The sequence below is a fragment of the Thunnus maccoyii genome, chromosome 6 (genome assembly GCF_910596095.1).
Source record: "Thunnus maccoyii chromosome 6, fThuMac1.1, whole genome shotgun sequence".
NCBI lineage: Eukaryota > Metazoa > Chordata > Actinopteri > Scombriformes > Scombridae > Thunnus > Thunnus maccoyii.
In genome coordinates this window covers 4,628,657-4,640,970 of record NC_056538.1, presented here as the reverse complement: position 1 = coordinate 4,640,970, position 12,314 = coordinate 4,628,657, and the positions used below count along the sequence as shown (strand labels likewise).

Sequence of the window (12,314 nt, the reverse complement as noted above, 5' to 3'; positions counted from 1 at the left end):
TACAAGTACAATCATGTGAAATACTCTGGCTGAGGGGCTCCATTACAGAAAAACAGTACATAAATAAATATAAAAATGCATATAAAATATAACAACAAAATACAAAAAGAAATATAAGTATATAAATATATATATATTTGGAAAAAAAATATACAAGCACACACACATATATATATACATATATAAATAAAAAGACAGAAGGTCTTACAGGAGATGTCGACAGAGCAGCTAGGAAGGTGTTTTCATTCACTTTCTCCATCCTCAGTGACTGCTTATAATCAGAGGCTGGTAATATTTTAAAACAACCAAATGTAGATCTTCAGAAGTAAACCCAGCAGTTGCAGCCACAACAATGCAAATACTTTTTCTCTCCCTTTAACAGTGGTTGCCTCTGGATGACTCTGTCTTCTTTTAAAGTGCTTTTACAAGGTTTTCTGCAGCAAAGAAATGATGGAAACTTCTACATAGGAGGGGGCCGCAGAGTCTGTAGACTCAGCCAGGTCAGGACATGAAGACACATGTTTCCTAGTGGAGATTCCACAGAGAGGGCTGTTTATGAGCTGGAGAAGGGACTCTGGCTTATGTACAGTCGTTAGGAAAAAGAGTTGATATTTTAGACAAGAGTTGACTATAAGCCATTGCAGTGGTCCGTGTCTTAAAAAATCAGGGGCATCACTTGCCATGCAGTGTACCTATTAATCACTAAACAGAACCATAAACACTAAAAAAATATGCTATTTATCTCATTAGAGGAGCTGGCTCTCACTTTTTGAATAGTATGAAGTCTTTTCACTGTTACATTTGTTGTAAAGTATACAAGTCTATGTTCAAACATGCATGCCTGCACTATTTCGTCATCAAGAGAATGCTTGACATCAACTCCCCAAACATTTGTCACAAATAGGTATAGCTCCTGTTGCCTATAAACTGAACATGCAGACAATGTTCTCAGGTTCTAGTGTTTGTGCTGTTAGCACTTTGACCTCACGTTCCCAGGGGTGTCAGTACCAGAATATCATTGCTTCATATCAATACTGAGTCCTCTATTTTAAGAAGTTCCACCAGCCAAGTATGAAAGGCCTTGTGCTTTTGTTTGGCCTCGTCTATATTAGGCAGCAGTCTGTCAACACTGCAGTGACAGCTCTCCTCTCCTCTCATCAGCCGATTTCTCTGTGCAAAGGAGATGGGATGCTCTGGTTGCAAACTGCTGTTGATAGAAACACTACATATGAAATTGTGTTACTAAGAAACTTCTGTTCATGTCTCATTTTCAACAAAGTAAAAAAACAATAAGACAACAATGAATAAAACCCAAGCAGATGAACAATAAAAAAATTCCAGGCATGGAAAGTGTTACATAAAAGTAAAATGGGAAAATAAAGCAGCAATAGCTTACATAAAATGACAATTATATAAAAGCCACTCTACTAAAAGGAAAAAGTGATTAAAGAATGATGTGAATGATAGTTCAAATTGTTAGCTTATGTCAGGGTTTTTTAGACATGGTTCTGAAGCGTCTGGGCCACAACCTTTGGGTTTTAGCCAGGATTTACTGATGGTTACCAGAACCATTCCTGAGTATTTCGGGATGCACTGATTAAGAGATACAAAAGACAAAGATGTAGCAGTTATAGTGTGCATTCCGTGCCAAGCCTTAAAGCTCCACTAAGCAATATTTTTAGCCAGGCTAGTGCCATGGCAATAGAGGTGGAAATGATGGTCAGTCATGGATGAATTGCCATGAAATTCTGTACAGACATTCACGGTTCCTTCAGGATGAATCGTAATAACTTTGGAGATGTCAAAATTCAATTTTTTCCAACACTTTGCTTCACCACAGACATATATTTACAGTTTAACCACTGCTCTAAAATCAAGCACAAGTTCTATTAGCTATAGGTAACCTTAGTAAGAGAAGAGAATATAAGCTCAGAGATGACTAATGATTTGTAGCTTTCAACCACATTTCATGGTCTTCATTCAGCAGATGGAGTTGGCTCAGCTTTCATCACATTCCCTAGATATAAACTTCTGGTCACATAAGAATAAGTGACTGAATATGGGAGACAGATGGTAACCTTTGTCACGTTGATGATCTTTGACCCCTTCCCAGTTGCTGTAACTGGTTTTGGTCTGAAGTTCACAGAATACTGATCTGAACCCTCTTGCAGAGTGTTCATGCTGTTTCACCGATGTAGTGTGGATGTATATTAAGTTCAGTTAGATTTTTAAAAAATTTGGTCAGTTTTTCTTATTAATAAAACAGTTTTTTAGTGGGACTGACAGGATATGTCAAGTGCTGTGAAGGTTTTTATATAATCTGACAGCTGTTTAGTGGGAGGTAAATAGAAGCTTGCAGGCAGCAGAAACCTTATCCATGCCAGTCTACCGCTGTAGCACATGCATGTCTGTCAGAATTTCATTTGGAGTTGTGAGTTGATAGAGAAAGTGTGTGTTTGTGTGTGAGATGAAACCAGCACCCAACAGGCCAAATCTGGGCCTCTGTGTGTGTGACAGGTCTGGCTGGAAAAGCCGGCTCTCTGCTCCTATAAATGGGGTCCAAGGCAAGGCTCTGGTTTAGGAGATGTCTGATTTTTATGGACTGGAAAGTAGACAGTTTAAGATGAATATAGTCTCTTTCTCTTAGACAGCAGTCTGGATGGAAAATTCAGCTGGAGCCAGATTGTTGTCAGTGTCTCGATGTACTGTAGATGTAGCAGGTCTGCTACCAGAGAAGAGCCACTTTGTGTCGACATCACAAGCATTTGTAGGGCTACTCCATGTTGTGTTTGGTTAAATGTGTCTGTAAACATAATGGTTTCTTCCTTTGTAACAATTGATCTAGTTAGAACAGGTAGAAAACAGAGGCAGCCAGCACAGTGGCGTAGTGGTAAATAAAAAGGAGTAAACCAAGTCAGTTCCATAAATGCATGCATGAGAGTGTTGAGTTGGGTTTGCCTTTTGGCAGAAATATGCCCTTTGAGACTCCTATACTGGCTTTCGTGCATTGGACATCATTGACTGCAGACATGTGGAGAAACTGGGCCGGTGCCGATGATGATACAATATAATGATTGTAATTAATCAAATTGCATCAAGTGGTTCAGATTTTCTCGGCAAGCTGTTTGCCATTGGACTGTGGTCAGTAACACGTTGTAAGTATGGAACATTCTCCCTGCGAGTCCAGAGCACACGTCATATCTTCTGACATTTTTACCACCTCATGGCACAAACAGCATTCTACCTACTTGGAGAATGCACAGGTGCTCTTTGTCAGCGCACCTGCAGTACCGTGCTGATGCACAGCATGCACACACATGTACTTGTCCTTCTTTGGCTTGAGGGTGAGCTGTTTGTTGGTCCAACATACAGCACATTTCACCTAACCAAACTCCATGTGGCACCTCAGCTCTGCCAGTCCTCTGCTGCACCTGTCACACAATGACATGATTCTTTATTTTTACTCCCTAAAACGGCATATTAATACTTCCATAAACAATTCAAATGGTACCGCAGGTCCTTGATGACAGCTTGATGATGGAGGTGGGGATGAATAGGAGTATGAAGGATTCAAAGACTGTCAACAGTTGTCATAGAAAGTGCTCACACTCCTTCAATCTTTCTCTGTCTCTGCTTCTACACTGTTAATTAATACCCAGGGATCTCCCTCTGACATCCAGTCAGTGGCCTGCTTGGGTTTCACCGGTGGTGAAAAACAAGTTGTTTGGCTTCAGTGAAAGTGGTTTCTGTCTCACTGCTGCACTATTTAGCCAATGACCACATTGTGGCATTTGGAGAGGACTTTGAAAATGTGGTCAGCACTCCAACATTAACAAAATATATAACACTGGCTCTTCTAAGTAGTATATTTTGTTCACATTGAGGCCATGAGCAGGTTCTTGTATTGGCAGGTGGGTTGCTTCAAAGCATCAGCGCATGTATCCAAGAACAACAGTCTTGAATGTTAATCTGGTTATTATAGTCATACTTAATACAGTGTTTTAGCTACAGGCTCATGCAGGTGGATTTGTGAAATATTGGTCATGAGTACAATTCATATGAGAAGTTGCAACAAAAATGGATAACACAACTTTTAAATAACTAAATGTTTTTAAAGGTATGACATTTCATAATATTGATGCTGAAGATAGGGATAAAGTAACCATGATTTTCATTATCAATTCATTTACAGGTTATTTTCTCTATCTATTTCTTCAATTAATTGTTTGGTCTATGAAATGTCAGAAGATAGTTTAAAAAATTGCAAGACAATTTCCCTTAGCCCAAACTGACATATTCACATTGCTTGTTTTTTTTTCCAACCGACAGTCCAAAATGCAAAGATATTTAGTTTACTGTCGCAGGAGACAAAGAAAAGCAGCAACTATTCATATTTGATAATCTTGGAGCAGTGAATATTTGGAACCTTTGCTGAAAAAAATCATTTTAGAGATTTGTCAATGTTATTGCAATTCCTTCGCCATTGACACAGATTACTCAAATGTGTGTATTATTTCAATAAGGAGAGGTCAATGTGAAGTGTATAGCAATATTTATGGATGTTAGCAACAACAAATGACTTTGGCGATTAGAATAGAGGAAAAGAGAGGAGATAGGACAGGATCCAACCAGAGTTTGGATGCTGGTGGTGGTGGAGTAGATCTAGCAGATAGGAGATGGAATTGAATCTCCCAGAACATCTGCAGTAGTACGACTGAAAGACAGAATGATAGGATTGCCGTAATATTACAGCATCCAAGGACAGAGTTGCTCCAGGAATGCAGGCAGAAAGATAGGCAGGAAGATTATGAGGGAAGATGTTTGTCAGCTGAGGAAGGATCTTCAGTAAGACTTACTGCTTTATACATTCACCACAGCTTTAAAAGATGATAATATGTCAGTGTTGTGTCTATGGCTAGTTGCGCTGCCCAGGCATACAATAAAAAATCAATTAATGCAGATTTAAGAAAAAAAATGTCAAAGAAATTAAAGATACACAATTTTCTGTTTTGTTGAGACTTTGTAGCAGCATAAGGCCATTACGTTGATAGAATCTGAGCTTCTAGCACCGTGTTGATGCATGGTAAGAAATCTGTGTATTTCTTTTCAAATTAAATATTGGTTCACTTTTGTTACTATTGGAACACCCTTCTAGTCTGTGTTTCATCCTTGCAAAGGCCACAGAAGCAACAGTAGAGTTCAGGCACAACTTTGGACTCTATCTGGCTCTGTGCTTTGGTGTGTTATTTGCCTGGTAGTCTGCTGCAGGCTTGCCATATCCCCAAGAGAGAGAAAAGACTTGTTCAAATGAATTGCTTCATGCACCCTGGTCTATAATTACTACATATATAAATATGCATTACCAGATACTTAGTTTGAGATATTAGCAGTACTGAGAGAATAGCCATATGCGTCTGGTTCTGAAGACAAGTCTATTTTTAATTTGGCAAGAACTCCACTGTCTTCGTTAATAGCTGTTCTTCCTAGAATTTATTCTTTCGGACATAGTGTTTAATTTGGCTCTTCTTCCTGACTTTACAAGTGTCAGAGTTCATATTTTGTCATGTCTTAACACAACATTAGGCCCCATGCCTTCTTACTGCGCCAAAATCAAACGATCCTCTGTGACGGCAATGTGGGGGAATCCAGGAGTTGTTCTCCTCTAAATGATTGGCCCTAAAACAGAGATCCCTCCTCAAACGGGGAGGATTTTTTGGTTGTTTTCACAGTAAGAAGGAGATATCAGAGTCCTCTGCTGTTTTTCTGTTCTGGTGCTGTGCCTTGACATATGGGTCCTGGGGCCAGGCATGAGGTAAACAGAAGACCCCACTTGGAAGTTCCCAGTCCTTCTATCAGCAGGAATTCACTCCCAGGCTGAGTGTGTTGGTGGTCAGACGGGTGGTTCATACGTGATAGATTTGATATTGGTGGGAAGAAGAGGAGGGAGTGTTGGATGGAAAAGATGCTTGTTACATAATGGTGCAGGCGATCTATCAGCCTCGGTAGAGTGGAGGAGGTGTGACATCCCTGGACAGGCTGTTCCTGAGATGAGACAAATCCAGACACACTCCTCATAGCGGGATCAAGCTGTCTGAGTGGTTTATATCTCACCCTGTGTTTCAGTTGGAAGTTTGCCCCGTGTCATGTCACTGTCACGTTTGCTTGAGGCGTTATTCCCTTTTTACATCTACAAACCTTTCTGAACTATAAATATTGTCTTCTATTAGAGGCTAATCGTAGTCAGCAGTTGCTTTCCTATTCCTGCAGACCTCATCTCAAGGGGACATTATAGGTCAAATACCATGGTCAGTTCTGGCGAAGGTTATGAAACACACTTTTCCCTCCAACCCCAGTGTATCATCAGCTAAAGCTTGCCAACCTCTGCATCCATGCATTCCTTATTTAGCATTAGTGAGTTGTAGTGACACCAAAATCCTCCCTGGCAGGACATGAAAGATAATATGGCTCATAATTGACCACACTCTTGATAAAGTTAGATTGAGGACAAGTTCAGCATGCTGAAACGCCATTGGGATGTTTGTAAAATGAACTCAATAAGCGATAAACACTGTGGCTTAAATAAGGACAGTAGCTCGATGAAGTCATGCAGTGACCCTTTGGCCTCTTCACATCTCTGGTGTCTGTTTTCACTGCTCACCTGAGCCTGGGGCCTGAGATGTGCCTCCAAAGTAATGGTTCGTCTTCTCTCTCCAGAGACATACTTGTGCAATGACATCTTGTCTGTCGAAAACTCACTGCAGGCTTATTTTAGCTCAAACGGGACCTGGTTATACTTGTCTGTGTTTACCATAAATGGCAACTAAAATAAATCCCACTGGAGTCCAACACATACACAGTTGTTGGCCTGCTCAACTGATGTTTTATGCATATTTGGATTCTCTTGCGTCACTGATTTTAGATATCCTTCCAAGTAGTCTAAGCATCTCCCTTTTATTGTGATCGTCTTTGATTGTGTTTGGTCGGTTGTTGAAATTGAGCCCAATAGTTGTTCAGTTAACTGCAGATTCAGACCCTTGTGATGTAACTGGCCATTGTCTCACAACTCTCATCATTAAGGTTTAAGTGTGTCTTCCAGAGGATTCAAAAGACAGAGGGTGCTAACTGAGGCCAAGTACAAGAAGCGTGCAATAAAAAATTAGAGAATAAACTGTGCTAAAGAAGCTGGAGGCTGATGTTGAAAAAAAGACACAAAAGCCTCATGGCCCTCGCTTTTTGTACAGTACTTAGTTTACAGAGTAACGTACAGAGTTTGCTATCATCACAAATGGACCCATGAAAAAGAGACAACTATTGCTAGCTAGACTGTCTCCTTTTTATAATGCAGAGTATGCATTAACACAGAGTATGCCAGAGCCACCACCGACTCGGCAGGCGTTGAAATAACATGAGTGAAAAATAACATCTAGTGCTAATGTTAGCAAGCTAAGCTAACTAGCGTCCACTTTTAAATTTTCCCTTCTAAGTGAAAACTAGTTGCCCTAGCTTGCTAGTTTCCATGTTTTGAATAGAATACAAACTTAACAGCATAAAAAATCCAAATGCTGAATGCTGTAAAGAGATGGGTTAAATCACTAATGGTTGATACTAACAGTATTGTTGAAAAAAGGGGAAAATGGCTTCTATCAATTTTTGTAAGATATACAGTATAATGGTTTCCTTACATATAAAGTGAGACCAATTCAAATTTCAGTTTGACTATAAAATGTAACTTTAAAAGCCTTTTCTCTATGATACACTATTATAATCAGTCACCCCACTAATTATCATTCAGCTGGCATTATAACCCTTGGCCAGTTGGGCAGTTTGCTCAAGATGTACGGATCAAAAGAGAGAAAGAGAGTTTGCACTCAGTCTGTAGGAGTGAAATGAGTGGGCAGAAGGCTTTGTTCTGTCCCCTACTCTCTCTAGGACCTTCCCCTCAGCTTATATTGGGTTGGCAATGCCTTCTCTCTACATCTGATGCTTGTGTATCTTTGGAAAGTCAAGGGCAATACTCAAGGGGATTTTCCTCTTAGGATTATAGCATGTCACCTGCACTGTAAACGTCTCTTTCCTGGCAGGCCAAACAGAGGAGTTGGAGTAATCACTACCAGACAGAATAGCTGTCTAGGTTCCTGTTCTCTCTCATGTGAGCAGTGTCTTTTTCACCCATAGCTACAACCATCTACTCCTCTTAATATACTGTAAATGTATCTTTATGTAAGGCTCTATACTCTTTTTTTGTGGATTTTTTTTGTGAGGAAAGAGGGTACAAACATCAGTTAGTTGTGGGGCATTGCATGTTGATAGACCAGACTGGTGACAAACTTGTATTTTGCAAACTTTTCTTGAGGTGATCCACACTTTGTGAATCAATGTGACTTTAATACAGTTACACTACATGCTTTGTTTAATTTAAGCCACATTAAGCCTGCAGGCAGAGGGCAGAACATTGCCTGGGCGCTCTTCTTTTCATTTTCCCAGCTTGAAAAATATTTCTCTGACAGAGTGGAGCTGGAAAACAACTCTGGTGGTTTTCATAGTAGCAATAATGCTGTACAGGCTAAGACTACCAGACCACAATCTCTCATATAGAATTACTTGGCATTTGTCAGACCTAATTGGTTGAAAGTACTCTGCTCTCTGTGTGTGTGTGTGTGTGTGTGTGTGTGTGTGGTTGCATGCGCCAAAGGGAAAAGTAATCTTTTTGGTGACTACCTTAAGACTGCAATGGTGCTGACAGAAAAGACTAAGTTCGATGGATGTTATTCATAGGCAGAGACCTTGACCTGTATGTGTGTGTGTGTGTGTTGGTATTTGCATGCACTGACCTAACTTGGCTAGTGTGTCAGTTTGTGTATTGATGCGACATGTACTGAACCAAGACAGTGTTAATGTAAACCTCTCTGAGCCACATGTGAATATTTTCTGGGTCAGGGCTCGAACGTCACATGTCTGTGTTTTGACCGGCCATGGGGAATGAGGCGCCACGACAATCCCAATAAAACCAGGCCTGGCATGTATGTGCACTCACTCAAACATACACATAGAAACAGATCTGACCTTAGACAGCAGGCAGACGGCTGTAAGATGGCACCATGGCCTGAATGGAGGTGGTGATGTGATGGGTCCTGAGTCACAGAGTTGGACTGAGGTGTAAGCCTCACTGAGATCAGACACATCACACAGACAGATGAAAACAACTGTGCTTACTGCTGACATCTGTGGTACTCACAACTGACTCCACAGGAGTCTGGTTGGAATAGATCTTTCTGTACTAATCTTTCTGTACAGTGCAGTATTACTGCGTTGGCACCTCACTAATGCTGTAACACTGTGTCAACACAGGTTGCATAGTGAAAGCAGCATGTTAGCAGAGCAGCAGCTTCAGTCCTTCAGTGTCTATACAGGATGCGTTCTGGCACAGTATTTAGTGTAGGTCATCCTTGTTTTGGCAGTGCTCAGAGCCCAACACACAACTGTAGTCATGTGCATAAAACGGAAGAGAGAAGACTTGAAGCATAAAAACTTCAGTGCTTCAGGTTGTGCTTAAATGCATATAGCGTAAGCCAATATGTCGCATGTGTAGACAGATGTATTGATAAAAATAGAAGCAAATCCGTTCCATCACATACTCCTAAGTCTGCAACGCTACAGACTTTGCTTAAGGGAAAACTCCACAATGCACAACATTGTGACGTTACAACGGCAATAACAGTGGAAATGTGCCTCCTTAAGACGAGAAATAGGCAAAACACGGGAGGAGTCGGCAAAATAATATTTTCCATTTTTCTTTGGTATTGATTAAAATTGAAACCCGCTGTGTTTGAAGAATATGAAACAGACTGAAAAACATGGCTGAAACAGATCCAGTGTAGACAGGGTCAAAATACTAAAATTAGCAGTGTGGGAAACATGTTGCACCAGAGAATTAGATTTATTTAACACTGTAAACACCATCATGCTACTATATCCACAAATAGTATATGTTGTGTATAAACAGATGTAGTGTAACAGATGTAATTTTGGAGGCTATGAATGTTCTGAGTAAGGGCTGGCTGTTAAGGCTGGACAATTAACACTTCATCATACTGACTGACCTCTAATTTTAACTTCTGATCTGAACAGAGCTGGTTTTGGTGAGCACCTGGTGCTGGTTTTATTTTTACTGCAACAGAGTTTCTCTAAAAAAGAAACAACATAATCTACTAGAATTTTACAGCTTATCATTGACATTGGAAATATGTATCAAGGCAATTAGAGGAAAAAAGACAATGTGTTACAATAATACATACAATAATATGGAATTAATCGTTGTTTTTGTAGTGCTCAGTCATTTCAGGATATGCACTCAGTCTTTTTCCTCCTTGATTGGGCCTCTTGGGAGTTATCAGTTCGCAGTGATTCAGACTGGACATTATTTATGAAAAGTAGATTGGATTATTTTAATAATGTGTGTGCGGTTCAGTGATTTTAATCATTTTCAGGTTGCATATGTGTCTCATATTCTCCCAGTAGCACAGTATTAATAATGGTGCCAAATTTCTGGTGTTTTTTCTTCTTCATTTTTCTGCCAAATGTCCTTTATACTAACCACATCTTTTAATTTTGGACTAGATCAAATTCTGCCAAATTGCTGCTAGTATTGCTGCGCTGAAACAATTAGAAGCATGGCAAATGTGTCTTTCTCACGCCTCTGGAATATTAATCCCATCCAAATGGTTTTGTAACTAATTGTGACTAGTTATATCACAAAGGTACTCATTATTAAAGGTACCCTGTTGAGTTTTCTTATAAATAAACAGGCATGTTTATGTTCTGTTTTCCAACCAAAATGGACTGTGTGTATCATTGAGGTCTAACAAATGTTTTGAATGCATTTCCTTCCTCATTTACCAGGCTGATTTTTAAAATATTTTCAGTACTCAATATTCAATACTTTTCTTGGTACACTACCACTACCAACTCTTAATCAGGTGAATAGTGAGAAATAGCGTGAAAACATTGGCAGGAATGTGTCTTGTGTCACCTGCATGCTTGTCTGTGAAATGATTGGTGTATAAACAAAATGGGGATCTGCTCATAAAACATTGCTCCATACTGATCACAAACTCCACAGGGTACCTTCAAGTATAACTTGCTTGAGTGCCCTAAAGACTCAAGGTATCCATGAAGATAAAAGCTCCACAGGACAAAATTAACCTTTCCATTAGACCCAGACACTTCTCATTTTAGCCCTGCTCTTATTCACTACTACCACAGCTTCTGCTCTCAAGAGGCGTCGTGGTGTGTTCATATTAAGAAACTCAGTGGTGTCCTTTTACCCTGGAATTCTTTGGTCATGGTCTCGTACAAAGCTCATCTCCAGATGACTTCACTACCCTGTCCACATCATGACCGGTGATTCTTCCTTATTGTTCACAGCCTACAGATAAATTATCTCATCTGTGGGGATGTAAACTGTTTTCATGATGTCTGTGTTCTCCTGCTGTTGTCCTCTCAGACAGGTCTCTGATGTAAGACCTTTTACTGACAATGGAACTCTTAATGGGAACCGGGTAAACAGAACAATTCACAGCTGTCACAGTTAACTGCTCACCTCAGGACTGAGGTCACAGTCGAGTAGGTCTGTTGTACAACAGTGTAAAATGGTCAGTAGCTGTTGGTTGCTTCAATCCCAACAAAAATCTCTGTACATATTTGCCTCCACAAAGTGAAAATTCATTGCATGAGTTAATACAGAAGGCATTTTTAATAGTAGATACAGTCGTAAACTAATTTGCAACAAAACTAATTGCCCTACAAATTCGCAGAATCTCAGTTTTATTGTTGGAGTTGTGTAAAGTTTTGGAAAAGTTTGCTTTTTCCAGAGATACATGTTTTCAGCAACTACACATGTGCTTCAGCGCCAACATTTGCGAAATCAGAACATGGTAGCAACATTGTTAGAAGATTAAATTCAGTGGTACTTGTATGTGTTTATCCTGTTTATAGTCTCATGTTTTGACGTGTTTAGCTCTAAAAAGAGTTTTTTTTACTGGCAGGAGTGTATTGTACTCATGAGACCCTGCCTGCAGCTAAAACATATGGAGGTAATTTAAGATAACAGACAGACTTGTCTAAGTGAATGGTGATACACTTGCGCAGACCAGCCATACTGTGTTTATTTGCTGTTCTCGTCTCCAAATCCTGTCTGAGTAACTGTTGTTGTCTGTGTGCATGAGTCTGAGCATAAGGTTCGCTCTGAAGCTCCAGTGTACATAGTTTGAGGGGAAACAGGGAGGTACTTTTCTATTGTCCAGCCACAAGTTATA

The 12,314-nt window shown here is 39.9% G+C and overlaps 1 protein-coding gene across 4 annotated transcripts in view; it reads left to right on the top strand.

Moving 5' to 3' along the window:
• snx19b (sorting nexin 19b) overlaps window positions 1–12,314 on the top strand; it is a 44,524-nt gene that overhangs the window by 15,788 nt on the left and 16,422 nt on the right. The window lies entirely within an intron of this gene.